The sequence below is a fragment of the Triturus cristatus genome, chromosome 10, assembly GCF_964204655.1.
Source record: "Triturus cristatus chromosome 10, aTriCri1.1, whole genome shotgun sequence".
In the NCBI taxonomy this organism is placed as follows: domain Eukaryota; kingdom Metazoa; phylum Chordata; class Amphibia; order Caudata; family Salamandridae; genus Triturus; species Triturus cristatus.
The window spans coordinates 859,547,012-859,574,796 of NC_140593.1; the positions used below are offsets into that span (position 1 = coordinate 859,547,012).

Here is a 27,785-nt window from a genome sequence, read left to right on the forward strand (position 1 = left end):
GTTCCCACTTTCACATAGGAAACCCCAGATTGCCTTCCTTGATCTTCTGATAGAATCCCATGAAGGCAAGCTATACACAACACTTTTCCGTAAGCCAGAGGAATACCTTACTTGCATACAACAGCCATCACCCCCGGGTGTTGCGAAACTCACTACCTTTCTCGCAATTCCTACACATCAGAAGTAACTGTTCTCGTAAGCACGACTACTTCCGTGAAGCGCAAACCTTAACCAACAAACTCATCAGTAGAGGCTACCCCCGCAAACTGGCTAAGACATTTTTAAAACGTGCTTGGTACTGCCCTAGGGATGCTCTTCTGATCCTCAAATCTTAGACAGAGAGTAATCGTATGGTGCATGTAACCACCTTCTCCCCAGTTTCCAACCAAATGAGGAAATGTATCATAAAACACTGGCCCATACTTAATGCAGGTAACATGGAACTAAAACACCCTCTGTTCGCATTCAAGAAAAACTAAAACATCAAAAATCATCTGGTGAGAGCAGCTTTACCCACCAAAAAAACTACACAGACACTTACTGAGCTATGAGGCTTACCACCTGTGCTAGGCCATTTCTAATGTGGAGGTTGCAGTGTGTGTCATCCTACGATTGAGAGTAAAACGTTTGTCTTTGGCAACATTGATGTAACCCTAAACAACTTCTCCAACTGTAATACCAACAATGTTGTTTATGCCACTATTTGCCCATGTAATCAGATCTATATTGACCAAACAACTCAAGAAGTCAGAATCAGGATTTGCCAGCATCGGAGCCGTCTGAGATGTCAAACACTAATGCACCTCTGGTGGAACATTTTACGAACCATGGACATAAAGAAGATGACTTATGATGGCAAATTATCAGTGTAATCCAAGCACCCCCACGCAGCACAGACATCAATGGAATCCTCAACAAAGAGGAATTGTAGTGGATATTACGCACCAACAGCCCCCATATAGGTCTTAACTGCCTGGAGGATTGGACAAACCTGTTGTAACTATTGTTCGTCCCAGTTCCATGTATGTTTTCCTTCCATTTCAGATTCCAGGCACCATCACGCGAAATCACACTGTACATCATCATGGACTTTCCATTAAAGTCCTGTTTTTCCTAATGTACTTGGATTTTGTGGTACTTCTAACTGCTTTCTTTGAGTTGCCTTATTCGGCTCTAATTGTTATAATTTTTAAGCTTATTGTAACCATCAGGTGGAATACACATCGTGTTCTGTTGCTTCTTTGAACGTACACATTGTGTGTCCCCTTTAAATTGTGGCCTGCATAAAAGTACAATATGCAGGGGGGTACTCTCATTCACTCTAGTGCCCCTGGTTGATTCATGTATTTTATCTTTATATTTATCGATGTGCCCGTAACTCCTGGCACCTTTCTCCATTGCCTTAATTCACCTGCAATGTGGATCCAATTGCCAGCTTTAAGACACACTATAATCATTAGGTGTACTATACACCCTGGTATGCTGCATCTTCAATATGGCCGGTCTCCTGTAATATAATCTGTCCTTTCCTTCGGCTTTTTCTTACTAATTATCACAATTCTCACTTCCGCCTCATCCAAGATTGCGCACGCGGGTCTGCGCACCATTCATCCCCGTGACTTTGATATTTACTACGCATGCGTGTCTTGTAGCACTCACTACACAGCTTCTATGGCACACGCCACCGGCATCCCTCGAGCTCCAGGATTTCTGTGGAAACAGATCCAGGTTGCTTCAGTTACCTTCCCTATAATTTGCCACTTAGCTCCTGTACAGGCGATGTGATTACTTACTATTATCACTTGCTGCCTTATCCTAATTTCACCACCGGTTTTTCTCCTTCCAGATACCCCCTTCTAGTGCAACGCTCGCGGAAGACGTGGAGGACATTGGTTCCTGTTTCAGCCTGAGTATCTATAGACCGTAAGTGTCCTTTTTCACCTACCTACCACGGTTTTTACTACACATATTGCCACAGTAATTTAACGACCGGGGTATCTTTTTAGATTGTACTTCGCCCGATTTAGGAGATTTAGGTATCGGCCTGGACTGCTGACATACAGGTCAGACTCCTCACCATCCCATGCATATGGACCTCTTGTACCACCTCTACACCGACCAAATAATTCTCCATGAGACTCACGACCCCCCACCTACTTAGGACCATTATAACACGGCCCAGTCCCAATACCTGACTACTTTGCACGTAGTAGGACAATCTGCGCCTCGTCCATGTGAGCAATTTATGCTCCTCCAAATCACAGCACTTAATTACTTGGCATGAGTTACCAACCAGAATTCACCCGCACTAATGGCTTCCCTTAGCCACAGAAGCATGATTCTGTGACCTTTGTTACTTCCCAACCGCCCTCACCTTGCTTCTTTTTCTTTTTCCCTGTTCCTTTTTCCTGTTATTTCCCTCCCTATTTTCTTGCCTACCAGGCACTCTCAGGCATCTAAAATACCTTTAGTCCTGATGATGATGCCCCTACCTTTCAGCAGGGATCGAAACGTCATCGACACCCACACCGTGACTCTGAATGTATAACAAATTATGTGGATCACGAGTTGTCCTTTCTCATTGTGACTGCCTAGAAAATTTATTGCTAATGTCACTTTTCTAAGTAAATGCCTGAGGTCTGGAAATCTGTTGATTTCTATACCCTGCTGCTCTACCCACTAGATTGTTAATGTACTGCTCTTTTTATGTATGTTGAATAAACACAATGCTTTCCATTTGGATAAATCAACACAGCACTGATTTGCGGTTCTGTGCTTATGCCTTTTATACCCTTGGGGTAGGGACCTATGTCTTTAGTAATACTTCCAAATTTGGAAACAAAACTATTATCCTAGTTTTGATTGTGGGAGCAAGTATCACCTTACTGATCAGTAGGGTTCAGGGCTGTAGGAGGCTGGCTTAGTATATGGTGCACACTTATTTGAGTGCAGCACCTTGCACTAATCCAGAAAACCCCTATGGTGATTTTAGCGGTCTTAAACAACCATAGAAAGTTCTCTAAGTGGTAGCTATGAAGAGCAGCCTCCAGGCTTAGTCTAGAAGGAGTGTTAAGCAGTTTGTTTTACCAGATCTAATCATATAGTGTAAATTAAATGAAAAAGAAATACACAGTGTATGAATAAAAATATGTCTATTTGTTTTACAGCACTCACTAACACATTGGTATATCTCCTACCCGGAGATATCAACACAAATACACAAAATACTTCAATTGGAAACAGGTAAGTAAACACAATACACAGTGGTCTCCAAGGGGAGACCAAACCATATACGAAGAAAGTGGAATGCGAACTGCAACCGAAGTCGGGACTTGTACCAGGAGACTCAGAAGAGCTGGGGACACAAGGACGCACCCAAGGTAAATACTCAGGAACCCCACGGAGGCTGTATGCAGAGTGGAAACATAGCCACGTACCCAATAGAAGTCAACAGGAAAGTTGCAGTTGTATTTGAAGAAGAAGAAGGATCCTTCCCAGTGGACTCTGAAGAAACCCTGTGACAAACAGAAGGTTGGAGAGTCACCCCACCCGTGGATACCCCAGGAACCAGGATACCTACACCAAGGAAGCCGGGTACATATGTGCGAAGTGATGTCGGATACCGCTGTAGACCACAATGGAGGAGGACTTCAGAAACTATGCCACTGGCGAAGACTGTGCCAGAGTCCAGTGAAATCCAAGGGTGTATTCTTAAAGAGAAAAACCTGCAAGCAGAGGAGAAAGGGTCTATGCCACTCGGAGGTGACCAGGAGGCACAGAAGAACAATGACTACCGATGACGGAAGATGCAGTAGTGATGACAGTGACCTTGTCACTGCAGCTGTGAGGACCAGGCAATGCTGTGGAAGCCCAGAAGTCATTTATGAGGTGTCCAACATTGGTAGTCGAGAACCAGTGGGTCGGTGTCTGGCGGGAGCACCAACAACCCTTGGCAGCAGCAACAGACTTGGAAAACAATGAAGGAGCAACATTGAGACCAGCAAAGTCCAAGGGACTCTCCATGTGCAGAAGAGTCAGAGCAGGCCCAAGCTAGCAGGGGGGGCTTCACTTGAATATGCTAAGCCAGCCTCCTACATTGGTGTGCAGCTGTTGGGATTTAAGCTTGCACTGTTTTACCAGCTAATCTAGGTGTGGTTAGATGAAAAGCCATCATTAGCATTAGGCACATATAAAAGACTTTTTATATAATAGTAAGTTCTAATTATCTTTTTGGATTGCTAGTTGAGTGTCTAGCGCAACTCTTTCTCCAATCCTTCTTAAGTTTAGTTTCCACTAGGGTAGGTAGGTGCAACACCACCTACACCTAGTTTACCATGTCTTCACTTAGGGAATCAAGTGGGTTCAAGTCTTCTAGATACAGTGTTCTCACGTTCCAGCAATTTAGGACCCTGACTGCATCCAGGAAGTTAAAATAGGTAGTAGCCCTAACACCCAGCAACTCCTAAAGATGCTGCTGCAGGATGACCTCCAGAAAACTGGTAGGCCATAAGGACAGGACACTGTGGGTGGGGTACCACCAGAAGATGGGTAAGGGGTGGTTCACCCCAGTGACACAAATCCTGACCATGACCAGGAGGAATCTGATGACTACAGCTTAGTGAACTCTGGTCCTACAGGGAATAGTACAGATAGTACAGAGGGTGCCTCTATAAGTAGGACTAACTTTATTCATCCCGGGAGGGTACAGAGAATGCAGGGGAGGTCTAGATGTCCTTCTCTGCTAATTCCAATGCCTCTAACAACTCCATAGGGACCTCCATCTCTAGTGTGGGGAAGGACTCCTTAGAAAGGGAATACCACCTGCTTAAGCTTGAGAGAGCCACACTCAGAATCAAGCAAAGCAGCTGGCCCTTGATAAGGAAACCTTGGAGGAACAGATGGCTAGGAAGCATTTGGAACTAGAGTCCCATTGTGGCAGCACTAGTGTTCCTAGGGTCAGGGAGCTATCTTTTGATGCTAGGACCCTGTACAGGATAGACCCTCTGTTAGAAATGGAGGTCTCTAGTTGGCAATGGTTTGCACCTTTGTCCAAGTAGGGACCCTTCTTCCTAGTCAGAGTAAGGGGGATACATTACTGAAATAACCCCTGCTCACCCTCTTGGTAGCTTGGCACGAGCAGTCAGGCTTCTCTCAGAGGCAGTGTGTAAAGTATTTGTACATAACCAATAGTAATACAGTGAAAACACGACGAAGGGACACCACACTAGTTAAGAAAAATATCCAATCTTTTATTTATTCAAAACAAGACCAAATCGATAAAAATCCAACATACAGTACTTACAAATATGTACTTTGCAAGAATAACCTTAAAAATGCAGTTCCTTAAAGTCGGTAGCTCGGTATGGTACTACTGCGGTACTGAAAACAACAGCTTCCAACAGTCCTGTCTGACCGCATCAGTCAGGGTGTCGGCAGACTCATAAACAATACCTTTTCGTTGCGGCCGACACGTTTGTGCGTTTCGGTCATGGCAATGCTTGCGGTTGCGATGTCAAGTGTGCAGCGTGTGGTGCCCTCAAAGCGCTGTGCAGGGAGCGGCTCAACGACGGTCGTCCAATGGTGAGGGTGAGACCAGGGCTGCGATGCGGAGTGAAGGCTATACTCGTTGCAGTGCTGACAGATCACGGTACAGGCAACATAGCCGGTTATGGGGAGCTGGCGTCGACTGGTCTTGACTGCTGTGTGGGAAAGGGCGGTGCGTCTTGAGCTTTATGAGCAAAGCCCCCTTGCCACGGTGTGGTCAAGGGTGGTAAAGTCAGCAGGAAGCAACAGTGTTAGTGAGACCAGGATGGCAAAGTAAATCGCAGCAGTGCCCACAGGTCACGGTGCAAGCAGTGGCTCGGTGGCTGCGACAGTCATCAGTGAGACCAGGGTTGCCGTGCGAGATGCGGCGGTGCCCTCTGCAAACGGCACGGAGCCAGCAACATAGTCGTTTACGGAGTCGGTTGCTTTCCCCCCTCTGTGGCAACTAAAACCATGGCTCCAGGGGCGGTACCCTGATGTCGGTGAAGTATTTGCGGGCCCTGAGACTTCAGAACAGGAGGCAAGCTCTACTTCAAGCCCTTGGAGATACTCAGCACAGGTAAAGAAAGTTCCGGCCAGTCCTTTCACTTCCCAAGGCAGAAGCAGCAACTGCAGGCCAACTCAACAAAGCAACAACACAGCAATGGGGCAGTATTCCTCCTAACAGTTCTTCTAGCTCTTCTCCTTGGCAGGTTCCTTCATTCCAGAGAGTTACAGAATTATAGGGTCTGGCCCCCAATATTTATACTCAGTTTCTCTTTGTTCTTTTGGGCAGAGAGTGTCTGTGCCCAGCCCAAACCAGTTCTGTCCTCTCTGGCCCGGCTTCCTGGCAGGAGGTTGAGACAGCATTGTCCATAACAGACCATGCCCATTCCGGTGCTAGGAAATCTCCTCCCACTACTCTAAATGCAGCCCAGGTATATTTAACCCAGCCCTGACTCATCTAGGAAAGGCAGGACCCACCTCGAACCCCCCTCCCAGTGTCTGTCTGAAGAGAATGCATATCCCCAGCCCCTGTCACTCCAAAGCCAGACAGTCAATCCCCAAACCCAGATGAGGCACACAGGATGGCTAAGCAAAAAAATACCTACTTTCTAAAAGCGGTATTTTGAAACACAGCGCACAAAAATCATCTTTACTAAAAGATGCATTATTATATTCTGAGTTCAGGCATACTAAACCCCGTTTACCTATCTTGTCTCAATTGGAAAATATTCTTATAATATGTTATAACTAAACTCCCTTCTATCCTATGGGACAGATAACCTTTCCATAGTGATAAACGAAATAAACTATAATTCACTACCAGGACATCTCACACACACCAGTACATGTCCTACATTTAATGTACACGTCACCCTGCCCACAGGGGTACCTTGGGCATACCTTAGGGATGAGTTATATGTAAGAAAAAGGAAGATTAGGGCCTGGCAAGTAGGTGCACTTATCAGGACCGACATGGTAGTAACAAACTGCGCGCAGACACTGCAGTGGCAGGTCTGAGAACCCTTTACAGAGCTGCTTGTGTGGGTGGCACAACTAGTGCTGCAGGCCCACTAGCAGCATTTCATTTACAGGCCCTGGCACCCTCAGGACACTTTTTACTAGGGAGTTATTAGTGAATCAAAGCTGCCAATTGTGGAAACACCAAGCCACAACACAATTTACAATAGGAACACTCGCATTTTAACACTGAACAGCGGTGAGAAAGTGCGCAGAGACACTAAACCACCAAACACAGACTCAAAACCAGGAGATCAGAATACAAAAAGACTGGGGAAACACGCCATCAGATTCCATGTCTAACACCCTCCTTACCAGGAGGGGGATGATATTTATAAATGGATCACTGCCTTGGAAAGGGCTTGTAAAGTACAGAAGGTCCCTCAAGGGCAGTGGGCAGCTATCCTGTGGCTCTCCTTCGCTAGCAAAGGCAGAGACAAACTCCTCACTGCCAAGGAGGAATATTCTGACAACTACACAGTCTTGAAGAGTGCCCTCATAGATGGGTTTGGTTTGAACACTGAACAGTACAATCTCAAATTTAGGGACATACAGAAGGCACACACCCAAGACTGGGTTGACTTTGTTGAAAGTGCTATTAGGTCTCTGTAAGGCTGGCTTCATGGAAGTAATGTGCATGATTATGAGGGATTGTACAATTTATTGATTAGGGAGACATCCTTAATAACTGTCCAAATCAACAGCTGCATCAGTACCTTGTGGACTCTGATCTGACCTCTCTCCAAGAATCGGGAAAGAAGGCAGACAAATGGGTCCACACCGGGGTAAAGCAGAAAAACAATGGTGGTGGAGGTGACCAGAAGAAGCAAGAGTCTTCTAAGGCCCAAGAGAAGGGTGGGGAGAAGGGTGAAGACAAAAAGGAGTCTGTCTTCCCAAGCTCCCCAAAAATCCTCCCCTGGGGGTGGGTCCCAAAACTCTTCCTCTGGCAAGAAACCTTGGTGTTCAACTGTGTAAGGAGAAAGGCCACAGAGCAAGGGATGCCAATTGCTCTAAAGCTAACACCAAAGAAGCTACTACTACTGCCCCTAAGGCAACTAGTGCCCCTAGCACCGGTACAAGTAGTAGTACATTATTTTACCAAATTTGTAGAGCACGTAGCTGCCACAGCAATGGGGTGTCCCAGGGCTGATCCAAAGACCTACAGGGAACAGATAACCACAGAAATAGGTGAGAAGTGAATTAGGAAAAAGATAGGTTTTTGTAGGTCACATGATCTTGAATACTTCTGATGTTGGCATGAAGGGCATTACAGAGTCTAGGGACGAGGGCCCTAAAGGAACCCCCTCCGTCTCTCGCTCTTCTGACGCGAGGAACACGTGCTAGGTGTTGGTCAGAAGAGCGCAGCTGGTGGTTCAATATGTAGGGAGTGAGGATATTGGCTAGGATATCGGGGGCTTGGGCATTCAGAATTCTGTGAGAAATGCACAGAGCTTTGAAGTTGATTCTCTTCTCAACCGGGAGCCGGTGCCACACCCTAACATCCACAGTACAATGGGCTTGTTGAAAGGTTCAACAATACCCTCAAGGGTATGATCATGGGACTCCCAGAAAAGCTCAGGGGGAAATGGGATGTCTTACTACCCTGCCTTCTCTTTGCCTACAGAGAGGTTCCTCTTAGGGGGATCGGCTAAAACCCATTTGAACTTCTGTTTGGGCATCCATTTAAGGGTCCATTGTGTCTGTTAAACGAGGCCTGGAATCAGCCTCCCAAACCTCCTAAACAAGATATTGTGGACAATGGCCTTGGCCTGCGTTCACTTATGGCTGAGTACATGAGGAAAGCCTGCAAAAACCTTGAGGCCAGCCAGGAGCTTAAGAATGTAAAATGTAAATGTATGTGTCTTGTAAAGCGCACTGCTGCCCTGAGGCGTCGTGGCGCTGTAGACCGCTGGGGAACCCGTCCTGGCTATCCCTGTGAGATGGTCCCTCCTGGGTATCTCCAAGGTGAAACCAGGCATCCCCGGCGAATGTGGGGGGCCGTTGTGGAGATGAGGCAAGCTAATGCCCAGAGTTGCCGAGTGTGTTCCTGGTTAGAGTAGGTACCGAGGCGAGAATTATCGAGTCCGTTTTGACCCTGGTCCAAGACCCTGCCGCGTCGGGAATTGAACCCTGGTCCCTGGCCGATTCTCTGCTTGCGGATCTGCCGCCTCTAACCAGTGAGCCACACCTCTCCACGAAAGAAAGCTTGGCATGACCAAAAGGCTGTACTGACTGTTGACCAGCCAGAATGGAAAGTGTGGGTTTTGTAGCTTGTGGCCCCAGCAGCTTTCCAAGACTAGTTGAGTGGCCCACACATCACCCTTGAGAAAAAAGGTGAGGTCACATCCTTGGTGGACCTAGGCGCTCCCAGAAGTCCTCACAGCGTTCCTCATGTGAACCACCTAAAGCCTTTTGTTGACAGGGCTTACATGAGCTTGCTCATGACAACTGATGAGGGACAGGAGGGAGAGAATGATCCTCTCCCTGATCTCCTCTCTCAGGACCCTGTTGATGGGCCAGTTGATGGAGTAGCCTTGGCAGACAGCCACACAGTCCATCAGCAAGTTGATTGTAGGCAAGTCCTCAGTTTTCACACTTGTTCTCTCTGACTCCAAGTCAAACCACCTGATGTACCCATGATGTGGACATAGGTGACAGTCTGCCTGTAAGAGAAAATGTACAGACAGCCTGACCATGTCGGAGACTGCATCAAGACTGAGGTCCAAAAGATGCAGGAGCTAGGGGTCACTGAACCTTCGGATAGGTCTTGGGTTAGTCCAGTAGTCCTTGTGCAAAAACCTCACATCCACGATAGTAACAAAGAGATGATTTTTTGTATAGACTACAGAGGCCTCAATGCAGTCAGTAGGACTGATGCCCATCCAATTCCCAGGGAAGATGAGCTAATTGATACTCTGGTTCATCCAAGTATCTTAGTACATTTGACTTGACTACAGGCTACTTGCAAATCGGACTTTCTGAGGATGCCAAGTCAAAAACATTTTTAATCCCTAGTGGGAATTATCAATTTATTGTAATGCCTTCTGGCCTGAAGAAAGCACCTGCTACATTTCAGAGTTTGGTGAACAAAGTTCTCACAGGAAGCCTATAGTGCAGCATATCTAGATGATATTGCTGTCATTAGGTCCACCTGGGAGAATCACTAGGTCCACCTCAGGAATGTTCTGGAGGCCCTGCAAAAAGCAGGCCTCACTATCAAGGCCTCAAAGATCCAGATAGGTCAGAGCAAGGTTGTATACTTTGGCCACCTTGTAGGTGGAGGCCATGTTCAACCATTGGAGAGCAAAATCCAGACCATAATGGACTGGATTGCTCCCACTACCCAGACTTAGGTCAGAGCTTTCTTGCACCTGACTGGGTACTATAGGAGGTTTGTTAAGGCATATGGGTCCAAAGTGACTCCCCCTAATGAGCTCACCTCCAAGAGAATGCCTAAAAGGTTTCAGGAGACAATTAGCTGTCAAAGGGCATTTGATGACCTGAAGCAGGCCATGCGAACTGCTCTCATCCTGCAAACTCCAAAACCTTCATTGTCCAGACAGATGCTTCTGAGATAGGGTTAGGTGTAGTATTATCACAACTTAATGCAGATGGCCAGGACAAACCAATAGCTTTTAAGCGCAGAAGGTTGACCCCCTAGACAGAAGCGTTGGTCAGCTATTGTGAGGGAGGCCTTTGCTGCGATCTGGGCCTTGAAGAAGTTGAGACCATACCTGTTTAGTACTCACTTCATTGTTCAGACTGAACAATGAAGGGTGAAAATCCCAAACGTTTGAGGTGGTCCAATTCCTTACAGGGGAAGGACTTTTCTGTGGAAAGTAGACCTGGGAGTAACCATGCCAATGCAGATGGACTTTCCAGATATTTCCACATAGAAAATGAAGACTCAACTCAGCATGGTTAGTCTCATCTCCTTTGGTTTGGCGAGGGGCGTGTGGAGGAAAGTAAAATCTGCTTTCCTGTTGACCCCCACTTTTTTCTGGTGTAAGTATGTTTTTTCACTCGTCTGGTTGGAATCCTGCTAAGACCCCAGCCACTGTGCCTCCTCCCTAAATCTGTCATGGTAAGTACTTTGGTACCTCCACAATTGGCTACTGGTGTACCCATGTATGTCCCTACTATATGGTACTAAGGTACCCAGGGCATAGGCACACCAGGGGTCTCTCATGGGCTGTAGCATGTATTATGCCACCAATGAGAGACCACTCAAACTGTGACTACAGGCCTTTCATTGCAGCCTGTGCAAGTTGGTGCTAGCACCACTTATGACAGATATGAGTTACTTATATCAGAGCACACTACATTTAAAACCTATAAGTCACCCCTAAAGCAGGCCTTTCAATCCTGAAGGCAGAGTGCTGGGTTATAAGTGTGAGGGTGCCCTGAATGAACAGGACTCCACAGACAATCCCTGGAATTCATTCTCCAGGCTTTGTAAGTGCAGCCAGCCACTTTGAAACATATAGTGGCCATGTGTCATTGTGCGATGGCTAACTATATGTTGGCTGTGCTAAACCTGGGCATGTTTGGTATCAAATATGTTGGAATCGTACCACAACACTATTACCATGTTGGAGGTATGATTCCATACACTGTTGGGCTCCTCCCGGAAGCCCCCAGCACTCCTGGTGACAGCTTCCAGAGACTGCCAGCAAGCTAGTGCTGCTGCTGACCCCTGACACGATTCTACCCTCCTGCTGCTGAGCTCAACTCGAGCAGAGACAGGTAGAATAATTGGTTTCCTGTCACAGGAAGGTGTGACCACCTGCTAGTCAGGACTTAGTGTATTGGTCTGGGGTGGGGGCACTTGCCAGCGCCACCAAACTGCTTTAAAGGCCACATTTGGTGCCATTCTTGCATACTCTAGTCAGAACCAGCTCTGGGAGCCCTTGGCTCCTGCCCGGGTGCAAAACTGGACAAAAGACACAAGAGTATCCTCCCGTCTGTCCTGCCTCTTCTCTGGGAGGGACCCCAGAGTCGTCCTAACCCCTTTCCTAGAGTATAGAAGGGCTTACCTAAGGGTGGGTCCTCAGATTCATCATGGGACAAGACTCAAGCCAGAAACCACGTCACTCTTCGACCGTCTGGACACTTGGACTTCGCCTGCAACCCAGACTGCATTAAGGAAGACTCCTACTACTCCTCGTCTTGCTGTTATGGAAGTCTTCTTCATCATCTGTGTCTGAGCTTCATCCAGGTTCTTCAACAGACCTGTGGGCATCAAGGAAACCTGAAGTAATTTTCCTTGGAGTTAAGGACGAACTCCCCTGCATCTGCAGGCACCGCAACAAAGCAGACTGGTCTGCTGCTCCTGACGTTGCACAGACTTTGAAAGGCTCAGCAACACAGGTGATGGTCCTGCAACTCCCTCAAGGCCTGACCTGTCCTCTTTGCAATTCTGAGGCCAGTATCCAGAGCTCCTTCAGTGCCTAACTGTTTGGCCTGAGTCCTAGTAACAGCAAATGCACTGGCAGTGATTCCCATAATCTCTGTATGTATCCTGATCTCCACTTCAGGCCAGGCTAAAGTTTCGAAATCATTGCCCAACAGACAGTCCACAGGCAGGTCCGGGGAAAAGACAACTCTTTTAAGGCCGTTTACCCCTCCCCAGCTGTGCGGAGGAGGAACTGTATCTCCGAAGAGGACCTTGCAACTTGAAGATCAAACGTCTCCTTTGCCGATGTTAAGGCCACATCTTTTTGAAACAGTAAGGCTTTCAGTCTGCTCAAGATGTCAAAGTGAACGTTGGAACGTTTTATCGAAGGCCAAAGCGTCACCTCCCTAAATGTATGGGCAGGTGGAAATAATACTTGTGTACAACAAGTGACAACTAAAGAAACCATGACAAGATCCATGACAACAACCATTGCGTAACCATCTGAAAGCGGCTTGACAAATTATGGCCCCAGGGAAACCTTCCAAGTAGCAAGATAAGTTCGCTACGAAAGCATTGCAAGCAAAACCTCCTTGCATACTAGGGAACCACTCAAAGCATTCACGCCACTGGAACCGAAGAGAAAAACATCAGTGTTCTTATTTCTACACCGGTATTTGAAAGGTATTTCCTAATACTCGTGAACATACCCTTACCATAACACTTTATGGTGTTTAAGCAGTATTGGAAATAAAATGCTGAAATCGGCAGAGTATTGAAACCATGGATTATCTAATCCACGGAAGGTATTTCAGCAACAGTGAACAGCAGTCTCTCTAATCTCTTTGTGTGTAACATAGTGTATGTTGCATCTTTGGGTGCCATGAGTATTACCTGTTTTGTCAGTTGGTAAGGTAAAAACAGGCTAGTGTAATTTACATGCTCCCATAGTACGTGACCAGAACGAAGTGTCTGAATCGTCCAACTCAATAGCAGGATAGATCGAAGTAGCGACTGCCCATGTTGTAATGCGGACATGTCATGTTGTTTGTTGTATATTGCTGACAACACTATGTTACCTAGGGAGTATATTCTAGTGGACAGGGTGGTAAAGCCATTTTCAACTACTGCTAGAGCCTCTCTAAATTAGCCCTGTCAATCTCAGGCAGCCTTTCAGCAGCTTCCTGTTGAGAAACTTTCCATATTTCATTGTATATTGCAGTTAGCACATTGTATCCAACGTGGGTGCAATGCTTTTGCATTTGGGATGCTTGCTCTTGAAATGGCCTCTAAGGTCGGCACCAGGGTCATGAAAATAAATCATTTTCCTTGAGCCAGTGTCCTCTCCCTCACCACAGCAGTCTATACCGCTGTATTTTTTCTGTCAGTGCAAAATGCATTTCAGCACGAGTATATATCTGCGATTTATATGCAATCATTGAATGTCGCATAGGTGTACTCTGTTGCCCCTGCAATTACACAGATCACCAGGTTTATCGTGTTTACCCATGTGTGTAAGTGTTTTGAAGCTAGCATGTCAGCTTGTACTAAACATAAGGGGTCCGATTCACAGAACTAATCTGAGTTAAAATCCTAAACTTACTACTTTTGGTATTCACAGAAGGTATTTAGTAGTAGTAAAGTTAGGACCCCTAACTTTACTACTACTAAACTGAGATAAAATCCTAAACTTACTACTTTTGGTATTCACAGAAGGCCTTTAGTAGTAGTAAAGTTAGGAGTCACTTTATTACTACCATATGCCTTCTGTGAATACCAAAAGTAGTAAGTTTAGGATTTTATTTCAGATTAGTTCTGTGAATCGGCCGCAATATTTGTGTGTGTTCAGTGGTCCAGTGTGTGCTTGAGAAATCTGGACTGATCAGGTTGTAGAATGGTTCCACCCGTTCTTCATAATCTGGAATATAATTTCTGCCAAAATGTAGGAATCCTAATATGGATTGTAATCTCTTTATCGTTATTGGAGTCTGTGATGAAGTGTGTGGGTAGGCTTTTGCCTTCACTTGACAACTCCTATTTCAGAAACAGGACATTGAGGTGGGCAATTTTTGATTTTTTTTAGGTTACATTTGTAGCCCATGTGAGCAAACCCCAAAGTTATGCGATCTACTCTTGTCAAGTGTACAGAAAGGTCAGCATCCATCAAATATATGTCATAAACATAGGACAATGCCTGGTCATCGAGATGTTCTAGAAGTTCTGTTACTCTGGCTGAAAACAGTTCTGGGCAATTCTTACACCGCTGTGGCAAATGACAGAACTGTTTTTGAGAACCTAACTCATTGAATGCACTCAAATACCTGCTTCCAGGCGCTATATTTTGCCAGAAAAAAAACCATTTGAGATATCTAGTGTAGATTTGTATTTTCTACGCACAATGTTGTTCATTAGTGCCACACTGTGTGTGTTTTGTACTGCAAAGGTACGAGTAGCTGTGTTTAGGTGTCTGTAATCTAAATCTAGACGATATGAATGGTCTTGTTTTATCACAGGACCAACTTTTTATTACACCCTGGTATTCAAGTTGTTCTAGATTCTAGCACCTCCCTCACTTGTTTTTTGGCCTCACTTTTAATGGGATATTTTCACTGAAGTTGTATTGGTAGTCTTCACTGATATTTTATGATAAGGGGAACTGTCATCCCACCTCACATAGTTGCGGTATAATGCAGGAGCAAGTGCTAACTCCCACTACTTGGCATATGAATGTTCAACCAATTCTGGAATGAGGTAGAAAAAATCAGGTAAAATTAGAGTTTATCCGTTTTGGCAATCCATTAGGAAATCAGGTGGCCAATCCTTTTTGGCCAAGAGATTATCATATCCATATGACAAGTCCTCCCAAAAGAGAACATTAATATTCCTAGGTGCGTCTCCCTCCAATTGGAGTTGTTTTTCATATAAACAATGTGGGACGCCTACCTTAGTATCCGATGTCTTCACCTGGATATATTCACTCAGTGCCACTAGACAATCCATCAGGTTCTGGCGAACTATCGTGACCTCTGCCGCGCTGTCCAGTATGGTCACTTCCCAAACCCAGCACAGCAGCAGTGTTCTCAATATTTGCAGCATGCCTGACCTTAAGTTCAGCTCCCTTCTTCTTTTTGAATTGAGGGTTTGCTGTTTTAGTTTTGTCCTGTTTAATGATTTAGTCAGATGATGGTTGTGAGTCCCTCTTCGGTTTCACATGCTCCTCTGATCTGCACTTTGACCATCCTCTCTCTGAATGTTTTTCGGATGACTCCTGAAAGGAACAAGACAAACGTGTATCAGTATCCAGATACCTGTCAGGATGTCTAATATAATCAGGGTTACACAAGTTATAGGGTTTATCAGTGGCTTCCTGTGGAGTAGTCCTACCTCATGATTAAGTGTTGTCTTTGTTTTTCTTATTATCCCACTTCTTTGTAGAAGACTCGGATGCTTGCTTAGAGTTATCCTTTTCAAAATAACTATTTAGTTGAAGTTTACCAGGTTTGGCTCCCCAATTATCTTCACCCAGCATAGCATAGGTTTCAGCCATAATTTTTAGGCAATTCACGCCCCTGTTGTTCCTGAGCCAAATGCCTTAGATACTGGCATATAGCTTCCCCTTCGTGAATATTGTGGAAAAACTGCCCATCAGTTTCATCCCCAAATCCAGGGCAGGTGCTGCCCCATACTAATTCTAGATCTGTTTAAACACTTCTGGCAAAACAGCTGATGAAGGGGTACCGTGTGTTCTAGTATGATAGTACCTCATCTGGTGCAGTCTTCCATAGTGGGAGCTATCCCTATCGGCAAGCAGATTGTTAATATTATGTGTTTTTCCTGCTGTCTCATATGGGAAAACACTGTTTTAAGCTGACTTGTTTTTGTGCAACCCAGACTGGAATCTCCTCCCTTCTGGTGTGAACCTTACCCATTACTGCATTTAGTGTTTGTGGGTTGATGCCTGGTGTAGCCAATTGTGGTTGTGCAGCTTGAGCAGTCCGTGCAGTGTTTAGTGTTAATGTTTGCATAACAAACTATGTAAGACTTCTGTATACCGTCACTAAGTGTTTGTATAGTCTATGCAATTGTACTGCTGATGGATTATCAACATTGGAATGCGGTGTGTATCCACCTAAGACTGGTCATGTTGCTCCCTCATTACTGAGGGGACCTCGTCTAATGTCTTTTGTTGTGTGTGGTAGGGTGCCATCAAACCAATTTCTGTGTTCCTGGTATGTTAAAGGTACTTCTTTTCCTTCGTATGGTATTTAGTTATTTGGAACTTCATCTTCTTTATATTTGTGAAATAGCCGTGTTGTGTTGTCTGCTGCCGGGAATGTAACCCATGAATAGGACACCTCTGTCCTATATGCTTCGTGAGCCTCAACCAAGAAGGTAACGTCTCCACCCTTAAGTGTGAGACCACGTTATAATAGCTTCTGAGCAACCACATGTCTGCAGTTCTCAACAATGTTAAGTGCTACTGTGTCTTCTGTTTCAGACATATTTTGAAATGGAATTCAGAGTAATGCCATAGGAATAATCCTTTGAAACTTCAAGCTTGAACAACTTACAGCCAATCAATAGGAGTTACCTACTCAGCTGAGGAGGATAGTCCCTACCACCATGAACGTCTCTGCTTAGGAGGTGTGTAGTGGTCTCTGGGTATGCCCGAGAGGACTCAGGTGATCCATTAAATAAGAACACAATCTACCAACATTGGCGGCGCCATGTCGTACGGTTTTCACTTTTCAGTAGGAACTGTTCATTTGTTGGACAACATAAACATTGGCACGGTGCCATACTGATTCCATGCACCACTCAGAACATGTTGGCCTATAGCCTGCTAGCTCACAGTGCCACCATAAGTATCCCTAAACTTGGCAAGGTAAAAAATGGTTTGGGCAACCTCAGAACACGACAACCCTGACTCTCCAGGAAATCGTGGTAACTGATCTAGAACCTTTTCGCTCAGTCACTCGTGCTCGCTCAGAGACATACACAAGAAATACATAAAGGGGCATTTTCAATATTTATAGAACCATTGTGATTCTTATATGAAATATATGCGCTGCAATGATTAATAGCGAAAGCAGATAAAAGTGATTAGTAATATAAGGACAGTGAAAATAATTAACGATTCCACCACCGTGCTAGAACAGTGTATGTATGCTGGCTGCTAGGTAAGCCTAAAATTAAACCGTACCTGGGAGGTTTGAAAAACCAGCGAAACTCTGCCCCACTGCAGCGGCTCATCATCTTGTCTGCCTGAGAATCCTGCCCGACAGCTCCTCCATTGCTGTAGTCCCCCCGCCGCCGCTCCTGCCATCAGCGGCCGCAGAGTGGGGGACTACATTTCCCTTGGTGCTTTGTGGCAGGAGCCGTCACCGGCATCTCCCGCCCCCCAGGAGGCTGTATAAAGGCCTGCGCTGTCCGTGGAGCGGGTGTAAGCCTAAAATTAAACCGTACCTGGGAGGTTTGAAAAACCAGCGAAACTCTGCCCCACTGCAGCGGCTCATCATCTTGTCTGCCTGAGAATCCTGCCCGACAGCTCCTCCATTGCTGTAGTCCCCCCGCCGCCGCTCCTGCCATCAGCGGCCGCAGAGCGGGGGACTACATTTCCCTTGGTGCTTTGTGGGAAAAGCCGTCACCGGCATCTCCCGCCCCCCAGGAGGCTCTATCAAGGCCAGTGCTGCCCGCGTCGCGGGACGCCGGGCTAAGCCCGGGCAAAGGGCGGGCCCTCTGTGGCCCTCAGAGGCCTGAGGAGTCTGGGCTGGGCCAGAGACTTTGGTTCTGCAGGGAATGTTCACATGTTGCGATCTGTGAGTTTATATTTTAATACTTGTGTGGGTAAAAAGTGCTGACTGTTGTAGGGCTGTACCACCGTAGCAATTTTTAGACAGTGGGTAGAAATAAGTTAACTTGATGTCTAAAGGAAAAAGTGATAAAATTTCGTCTGGGGTGGGTACAATGGATAATTATCTGATCAGGAAGGTAAATCAGATCAATAACGATAGAAGGGCATCCCTAGGACAGGAGACCCCTATAACGATACAGGAAGAGGCGCCTCTCTTAGTGGCGGATACACTCGTGCCCAGTAACCCCACTATTGGCGTAAGGAAAGTTGTAACGGCTATAGCCCAGGTGCATGCTGAGAGGTATGAAGATCGGCCAGACATCTCTAGGGCTGAAATAGAGCATGCTTTGGTACCCCTATGATCGGTTAGAAAATATAAAAAAGGACAACGGAGATGTAGGGGGAAGTATAATCAAAAAAGAGTAGTCACATCCAATCATAAAAGGGGCTTTTCCCTGGAGTCAATGACGGGAAAAAGTTCTTCTCTGGGGCAAATAGGGACTGTGCCATCGCCATCGACAAATCCAACAAACATCTTAGTAGGACATACTGGGTTATTAAATACTGGTGATACAGAGGATAAAGGAGAAGTGCCGGTTAGTTTCTGCACTGATGATTCTCTGCTAAGTACGCTTGCCAATACCTGTGAGTCTTTGCCGAGTTTCTATAATAGCAATGATGATGAAGGGTTACCAAATCTCCCTAGATTGTCCACTGCATCTCCCTCAAACTCAAACGATATGTCATCATCTAACCTAAAGTTAAAAGCAAAAAAAGAGGGGGTGGTCTATTAAAAAAGCGGCAAGCCAAAATACAAAAGAGGAGTTCAACCTCAATTTTGAGGGATGTGGTTGATTCATTGGCTCCTCTCATGGTCCCCTTAATGGCAACCCACTGTTCTATTAGTGAGGGTGGTTTGTTGGAAAAAATTTAAAACTTGGTAAAATTATTATTGCAGCCCCTTTTAGAAAAGACGACTTTGATTAGCACGCACTTGGACTTGATCGAGAAAAAGGTAGAAGTTAATACACTCTTACTATCTGACTTGGCGAAAGGGTTAATTAATATAAACCCCAGTAAAATACCTGTAAAAATGATGACAGCAATAACACAAGCCCCACTATGTCCCACTCCCTCTTCAAATTTTAACCAGGTCGGGAAAAAGCCAACTTGTCCTTCCCCGAATAAAGTACAAACACCTCCCTTGCTGAAGAAGAAGCCTGCCTCTAAGGTGCAACTCCAAAGTAAAGTAGGTGACCAAATGGGGGATAACTTGATCTTAGAAGAAAAAGCAGTACCACTGCAAAACAAGGCCAATAAGGATAATGGGGCCGGGAATTTTCATAACAAAAACTAGCAATCACACAGAATAGTAGATTTACCGCCAGAAGCTGCCCCTTATGCGATTGTCATGGCGGGTGTCCCCGAGCTCCTTTTTGGGAATAGGGAAGATCATCAAGCCTTAAGGAACAAAGTCACTCATTGGCTTCGTAATAATAGACCCTTGCCTGCCTACATAAATGGGGAAATTTTAAATGTTAGGCGTTCAAATCGGGTGGGGTCACGACCTAAAGAAAAGAAAGGGGATGTAATCATCGTAAACTTTAAAGATCATAGAGCTGTCAGGCATATTGGGGATTGGTATGACTCAAGTAGTAGTGACTCCATCTCTACACATTATCTTAGTTACTTCTATCCATACTCTCCAGTTCAACATCCTATAAATCAGGAGGTAAGAAGGCAGCCTGTAAATAGGCTTGGCTTTAACCATCATGGATATAGCCGGATTCCTTTTTCGCAACCACAGAGCTCTTTTAATTTCCATCCTAGGCAGTTTTATCCTTCCACCCCAGGCCCTAATAATGGAAAAATTTATTTTTGGGACAACAGAGGTATGGCTCTACCTGCTTATAACATACCAACTCACAATCGGTTTGATGCTTTTTCAGGTCTTGAATATGTGGATTGACACAAGAAGGATACTCGTTATAGTAAAACATTAGGATTAGGTGGGCACACTGACGAAATCAAGGGGAACGCAAAAGAACAGAGGCTTTGGGATGGTAATGAGGATATTATACAAGCACAAATTGCCCAAAGAGTGATTCATGCGGATATTGAGGAGGACTGTTGCAAGATCTTGTGCAACCTTGACTTAAAAGAGGGGGGAAATAATGGAGGAGTTGGTTACCCGCAACATGAAAAGGTGTTGGGCAATGCCTCCTTGGGTGATTTTGGAGCAAATGAAACAAGGAAATCCTGTACACTCCTATTTTGGAATGTGGCAGGATTAAGCGAGAGAATTAAAAACCCATCTTGGGAAACTGTTATAAATGGACATGACATTTTGGCCCTCCAAGAAACCTGGTCTATTGAACCAGTGTATATAAGTGGCTATAGAAGCTTTTTTACTCCGGCCGTGGGGGGCCAATATGGGAGAGCAAAGGGAGGTTTAATTACGTTCCTCTCACACCAGCTCAAATGTGAGCAGGTTTGTTTTACGCCAAAATCTAGTTATCATCAATTACTAACCGTAATCAACAAGAAGGGAGTTAATGTTGTTGTTATAAATTTTTATAATAATATTCTGAGAAAAGAAATTCCTAGCATTTTAAAAATGCTGAGGGAGGACATACAACACGAAATAGATAAAACCGACAGGGAATTAATAATTTTATGGGGGGGGATTTTAATTGCCCACTCTGTATAAAGGGCAAACAGGGTATCTGTGGCTTAATGTTAGAGCAGGAGATAAACCTAACCCATTTTGATCACTCTCTGACCGGGGACCTATTAAATGATATATTGTTTATGTACGATCTGGGTTATGCAAATGAAATAGCCCAAAAACCTACTACCTTTGTGCCCACATTTATTGGTAGAGGACCATTGTCCACTATTGACTTCATCATTGCCTCAAACAGTTGCAGCCATAAGATCAATAGGATAAAAATTATAGAGTTGCCATTAAGTGACCATCTGCCTCAAATAATGGAGGTCGAAAACCCATTTTTTGATCGGCATGAGGATGTGCCCTCTATATGTACAGCTCCTGATGTGGCCCTTGGGAGACAGAATGGGTACACTCTCAAATGGGGTAAGGTTGTCCCAGAAATGTTTTTAGGTAAATTGTTGAATGTTTGCTCAAATAGTTTTGTGATCTGCCTGGAAGAAAAGTCAAACAATGAGCTGATAAAAGAGCATTTTAATATAATAGCTTCCACAATTAAGAAGAGTCTGCGGGTGGAGGTAAAGAATAGGGCAAAGGGTAATAAAAGTTGGTTTGACAATGCCTGCACAAGGGCATTGACTGACTTGAAACATGCTATTCATAGGATACCCCGAGATCTTTTAGAAATAAGAGGTTTTAGGAAAAAATATAATGAGGTTTTAAAAAATAGAAAAAAATTCTATAAAAAAGGAGGCCCTAGAAGCTCTATGTGAAGTATCACAGCTTAAGGATGCATCTGCATTCTGGAGGGCCGTAAATACCCCGTTCCTCTATGACAAGTTTAAAGCGCGCATGGAGATTGCAATTGCTGAGGAGGACTGGGTGGAGCATTTCTCAAACCTTTATAGGTCCCAAGATGAAAGCCATATTATAGATCCTGTTACAATGGGTAATATAGGTGCAGGGGCTGAAAAACTGGTAATAACTCTGGAGGAAGTTATGATGGGTATGAAAGCAACGAAGGGTGGCAAGGCCACAGGGCCTGATGGGATCCCAGCAGACTTGTACAAAGCAAACATGGAGATTAGGGGACCCATGCTGGTACAACTTTTTAATGCAGCACTGGCAAGGGGTTTAAACCCGTCTTGGTTTACCTCGTCATTGTACCTATATATAAGAAGGGAGATAGACAAAGCTGCGTATGTTACAGACCAATCTCCCTTCTAGACTCATCTGTAAAAATCCTTAGGAGAATCATTCTGGCAAGACTACAAAGCGTGGCTGAGGAGAACGAGATAATGAGTGACCTACAGTATGGATTTCAAAAGGGCATTGGTACTGTCGAACAATGTTTAAACTTAATGGGCCCGATTCACAGAACAAACTTAAGACAAAATCCTAAACTTAGTACCATTTTGGTATTCACAGAATGCACTTACTACTTCTGGTATTCACAGAATGAACTTACTACTTTTGCGATTCACAGAATAAACTTACTACTTTTGCTATTCACAGAATGGATTTAAGACTACTAACTTTACGTCCGCACTCGGGCCGGAAATTCCGGCCCGGAGGCGGAGCTTCCGGCCCGGAGGCGGGGTTTCCGGGCCGGAGGCAGGGCTTCCGGGCCGGAGGCGGAGCTTCCCGCCCAGAGGTGGAGATTTTAAATCTCCGCCACTGGCTGGAATCCCCACCTCCGGGCCGGAAGCTCCGCCTCCGGCCCGTAAGCCCCGCCTCCGGGCCGGAATTTCCGGCCCGAGTGCGGACGTAAAGTTAGTAGTCTTAAATCCATTCTGTGAATAGCAAAAGTAGTAAGTTTATTCTGTGAATCGCAAAAGTAGTAAGTTCATTCTGTGAATACCAGAAGTAGTAGGGGCATTCTGTGAATACCAAAATGGTACTAAGTTTAGGATTTTGTCTTAAGTTTGTTCTGTGAATCGGGCCCAGAGATTTTGCAATCTAAGTACACGAGGATAAAAGGTGAACGTCTGTATCTCACGTTTGTTGATCTCACGTCGGCGTTCGACTGTGTGTCACATGTTAAATTATGGGCAATCCTGAGAGGGCTGGGTGTGGAAGATTCCATCATTTGCTTTCTGAGAGAATTATACTCAGGAGCCACAGCATCGGTCCGTTATGGTAGGGGGGGCCAATGTACCAGAAAATTTGGGGTGGGTCGTGGTGTACGCCAAGGGTGCGTCCTGGCCCCATTCTTATTTCTGGTGTACATAAATGGACGTGAGCATCGCCTGCTGCAGGAGTGCAGGGATATGCCTAGGGTTTGGAAGAGATCTATCCCTGCACTCTTGTATGCGGACGATGCAGTCCTAATGGCTCGCACTCCCTTGGCCCTACAAAACTTGATAATATCTTTTGAGAAGTTCATGTCGAGTTTAGATTTAAAAGTTAATTGTAGCAAAACCTTCTCCATGAACTGTGGCACAAGATCTGGAAAGCAGACAAAAAGAATGTTTATAAATAATGTTCCGTTGGAAAACACTTCTACTTTCCCTTATCTTGGTATTTTGTTCCATGAATCTGGGGTGTGGACAAGTGCTGTAAAGGCCAGAACCCTTTTGTTCTTAAAAACAATAATGGCCTTAAAGAATTTTATTAAAAAGCTGGGCAAGAAACCGATAAAAGAAATTTTAACAATATATAACGCCACGTGTACATCAGTAGCTTTGTATGGCTCGGGTCTTTGGGGGTATTCCAACATAGATTCAATTCAAATAGCCGAGAATAAGTTTATGAGGGATGTCCTGACAGTACCACAAAGTGTTGCGACCTACATCTGTCATAATGAATTTGGACAACCTCATATATCAGACTTAATTAGAATACAACCCATCCTCTTGTGGCATAGGGTATGGATAACAAATGAGTGTGTCATGAACCGGGCTATATTGCAGGATGTATTAAAATTGGAAAATGTGGGTAGATCTGATTGGCTAAATTATGTTAAACATTTCTTCATTGAAATTGGCTGCCAACTATATTTTGATGACCCACTTTCAATGGGTAATATATCCAGAAAAATGTTGAAAAAGCTATGTATGGAATACCTCGAGGAAAAGAGAAGGCGAGAGGAAATGAAGAAAAAGACAGTAACCTTGCATCTCTTGTTGTTAACCGGCAATAAAGTACAGCCATACTTAACCCTGCCGATGTCAAATTATGATCGATTTCTTTTGACCCGTTTTAGTTTAAATATTGTTTTTAGACTCTTGTCCTTCCCAGAAATGAATTCATGGTTGCGAAATTTGCCTATGTGCCCGTGTGATGACTCCTCGTCCCAATCTGACATCCATATTTTATTTTTCTGTAAATTTTATATTTCACCACGTAGGAAATTCATTATCCCACTCCTCAAAGAAATGAAATTAAATAAATGACGCCCAGCTTTCTTAGAATTTCAGAGAATGGACACTGTTTTAACTTTCGCTGTAGTTTCAAGCTTTTTTAAAAATGTTTTTAAATTACGGAAAACAATGGGTATTGATGAAATATAATAGATTTGTTCTTTATATATTTTCCCTGTGTAAATTGTAAATTGATGTTGTTGCTTTCATGGTTATTGTCTTTTAACCGAATAAAGTACTTTTTGAATTTGAAAGCACTAGATATTATGTACTCCTACAATGCATTCCCTAACCTAGTTGCCTAGAGCGGGTGTTCTGCCAATCTAAATCCCCATTACCTGAAGGCAAGGTATGTAGGTCCCGGTCTTGGTCACAAGTTGGACATCCTTCTTCACAGAGGGTAAACAGGAATCAGCTGGGCCTAGACGCCTACAATAGCGATGATCTGGCAATGACAGCAGAGTGCTCCCCTAATTTGAGCACTGAAAGACATGTATATTTCTAACAGCAGTATCCATCCTTCTGTGTCGAAGCTTCAGCCAAGCTGACATTGTTTATTGTCTCTGTGATAGCTCTGTCACCTCATAGATGAATATTAAACAACAACATTTGCACACGTGTGTTCAGGCCTTGTATGTTCAAGGTGTCATGATAGTGTAATTACGAAGTGGAATTGTAAGCAATGTAGTTTCAGAGAAGCTAATCTTGGACTGTCAGGCAAGCAAATGTGTGTCAAAAGTCATTGTGTGGAAAAGAAGGCTCCTCTAGAAACATGTACAAGTAAAATGGCAATGTTTCTTCCTGGGCCTAACCTAGCCATGTGACACCGGCACAGCAGGAGAGCCACTGCTATAATATTCACTGCTTGCCACAAAATTGCCCCATAATGCTTTGCAGGGCTTCATTCATATGTGTGTCCATATCGCAGTCTGTGGTGGTAGTAGGGCAATGGGACCACCACCAAACTGTTCAGAACGACATATTCTTTCTCCTCATGTCATCTTTTGGACCCCCACCCTTAGTTGATGGGACCACAAAATCTTCACCTTTCCCACTGTTTAAGGCATTTTTAAGTTCTTCCATGGCTGGGACTTCTATTCTGCGGCTGGTTGTAGTTTATTCTTCAAAGGCAGGGTAATATGTTTAAAAGTCTTAGAAGATCAATAAAAGTAGAAGGCATTGGTCATATGGTTATGCCTTTTAGGGGCCGAATGTTCTACTGCAATTAATTTTCACAATGCCATTTTTTAGAGTGATGCTCTCTAGGGGCCATTCTGACCATTACAGTCTAATGCCAAGTATATGAAAAAATGCACAACCACAAAATGTAATTGTGATGAATGTTTTTATTGGGTTTTCATGATGATTGCATATGTTTTATTGAGAAATCATTATTGGAATTATGACAATGATTCATGCCAGAGTAATATCATTACTACACCATGTCTGTTGGAACTCACTTGATATGTTTTGGTGACTCCTCTTGGTGGTCACCAGTGATTGCACAATGTCATCTCTGGTATGGTCCATCTGCCAATTTATATTTATAAATTACTGTGTAGTATTTAGTAGTATGTGTGTGTAATAAATGTACTGACTATGCAATCATTTATTGAGTGCCAGTGATTAGTGATTACTAGCCAACACCACCTCCCTTGGGTAAGCCTTAGACTTCTCTGCCTCATTACCCTGTGAGAGTCAAGTGCTACAATAGGGTGTTTGGTACTCTTTGAGGACAATTGAGGATCCATTACTTGTGCTGGCCACACAACTAATAGCCCAATTTCCAACACTATTGTATTGCTGAATTGAACCTACTTTTGATTTACATATATACTGGATTGCTTGAAAATCCAAAATAATACTCATTAATCATTTTTAGCGATTCCTGGTCCTTACTGTGCAGTCACATAGGCTTCACAAGTGAGAAGTGTATTGTTGATATCTTCTCCCTTAAATACTTTATGTCAGCGAACAAAGGACCATATGACCAATGAAGTAAAATCTTTGAAGATTTGACTAAGAGATTGCGTTGTAAGGTCCAGCGTTCTGGGTTCCTCATACATATTTGCCATTTCCTTCTCACTTCCTCTCATATGTCAACATAAGAGTGAATCTCTTGTTGTTTCAATTGCCATATCTGCATTTGAGGAAGACTACAAGGACTTATTTGACATTTGGGCCTTGAATGTAAATCTTCCTTCATCATTACTATCATGGGAAGTGTTATTTGTCGGTTGCAATAAATAACACCAATTATAAGAATTCCCATGAAAATGGGGCATAACGTGGCCCATTTTCCCACCATTCACTGAGCCTTTTTTCACCTGTTAAATTTTGTCCGGTGTGAGTTGTTTCAATTAATTGGGTAAAAAGTCAGACTTTCGGATTTTAATGATAGACTTATGAATCTAACACCTACACAGACTGGGGTTTAAACAGGTGTCCAAATTTATAAGACACACAGAAGCCATTTTCTTTGAGCTTAGTTATTGATAGGTATTTAGCTTTACTTGGAGCTTTAACGTTAATAAGGGTCAAAATAATGAATATGCTACAATGTAAAAAGTTATACATATAATGTAACTTAAAGTATACATATTTTTTTGTATATGATAGTACATCAGTTCAGTGGCATGAGTAGTGTCTAGCCATATGAAGAGATTTCTCTGTTTAACCTTGAAATTGGGCCAGCAACAAGAAGTGGAGGTATGTCAACTATCCACAGCAAATGAGGTGGTTCAAAGGTTCTTAGCCACTGTTGCCATCTTCTGCTCCACTGATTTGTGTCATTACACCTGACACCAACCTGCACTTACCTAAATGCCAACTCCTGAATGCGAGCCTAAGAACGAAAAGTTCTCCAAACATGTTGCATAATTAGAAGCCCACCACGGCTGTGCCCCTTTCATCCTGGGACGTTGAGGAGGAAAGGTGAAACTGAGCTCTAATGCAACGTTGGTCTGTCACATTTACCATCAGCTGGCATCAATATAGCTCTGGCTGATATCAGTAAGTGAACCCAGTTCCCAATTGTACCCTGCAAACTACACACTATGTGATGCTATGCGATAGAGACAGCCAAAGATGGTCTCACTCTCTGTTTGCAGAGGCAATGTCGATTTGGGTCCTTCCATTCACTTATTTAAAATGTTTATAGTTCCTCATGTTTGTCCAGGTTTATTCTACCATAAACATAGTCATAACCCTTTCTGAATATATGGCCTGATCAATTAAATGGTATTATTCTGTGTCTATGGGGAAATGCGTTGATACATAAGGTCCATGATGCTTCCACTTTGTCTTAATAATACTGTCGCTTAACCCAAGGAATGACTAGTGATGGACAAAGACATCAAGAAAGCTTCACTTATGCATAGGTAAGCATCAGGCACAATCTAACATTAATCAACCAACATAAGCATCTACAGGGCAGTGTAACATTTCATCCATGAC

The 27,785-nt window shown here is 44.1% G+C and overlaps 1 long non-coding RNA gene across 1 annotated transcript in view; it reads left to right on the forward strand.

Annotated features, from left to right (window-relative positions):
* Nucleotides 1-27,785, forward strand: part of LOC146796116 (uncharacterized) — a 126,305-nt gene that overhangs the window by 89,504 nt on the left and 9,016 nt on the right. The window contains exon 2 of the long non-coding RNA XR_014969898.1: nucleotides 1,847-1,923. This is a non-coding gene — a long non-coding RNA (uncharacterized LOC146796116). The remainder of the gene's footprint in view (nucleotides 1-1,846; nucleotides 1,924-27,785) is intronic.